Below are 883 nucleotides of genomic sequence, written 5' to 3'. Positions count from 1 at the left end.
TGCAGTGACATTTTAGTTTGAAATTGTTGTCTTCTAGAAGACACAAAACAAGATATTGCATTAATAATACATAATACAAATAAGCTAATATAAGCATTATTACAGGTGGGAGAAGTGGGGCCTGAGAGAGAAGATTTCTAAATGTTAATTCAACAAGAGAAAATCAAGGAAAAGTTTGTAGATGTACTAGTGAGGAGTTAGTTTAGTTTTGACCTTTATTTCTATATATTCCATTCCAGTTGCTGAACTACGTACAGGTATGAAAGAATTACTACACATTTTGCTGGTATTAACTTCATTGTTTCCCCACCATAGAAAAAACCTGTGGAGGCGTACAGTGAACTTGTCTCCCATTCCTGATGTGTCTGATTATAGTTGAGGGTGTAATTGCAATGGGCTCGAATTAAAGCCCCTAGGACAGGGCCAGACCCCTTGGAGTTTGTGGTGTAGAGGTGAGCCTTACAGCCTCTACATATGATGAAGGCAAACAAATTTTTAATAAGAGGCATTTTTATGGAAACAGAAGGAAAAAACAAACATTAACATTGGGCACAATTTATCCAGATGTTAAACTCAACGCATTTTTAGTTATAGAGGAGGAAGGCAGTGGCCATCTTACCCTTTTCATTCTTTTGCTTGTATTTTAAAGAATGAACTGTAGTTTGCAGGACCTTAGGAAAGAGGCAATAGCAACTCCATTGAGTTTAAATTAGAAAAATAAAAGGAAAAAAAATGTTGAATGCATTGGGAACTTGTAGTGAAAGAATTCAGGATTTGGTTAAAATTGTGAAAAATAATAAAAAACTTTATAACAGTGGACAAGACTAGAATTTGATGACAGATGTACTACAGCTTTTCTGAAACGTAATTTTTCTTTCCAGTT

This window comes from Mandrillus leucophaeus, unplaced genomic scaffold, assembly GCF_000951045.1.
Source record: "Mandrillus leucophaeus isolate KB7577 unplaced genomic scaffold, Mleu.le_1.0 Scaffold27, whole genome shotgun sequence".
NCBI classification, from domain to species: Eukaryota; Metazoa; Chordata; class Mammalia; order Primates; family Cercopithecidae; genus Mandrillus; species Mandrillus leucophaeus.
The sequence above is the reverse complement of the archived record's forward strand: the minus strand, read 5'-3'. Positions refer to the sequence as shown.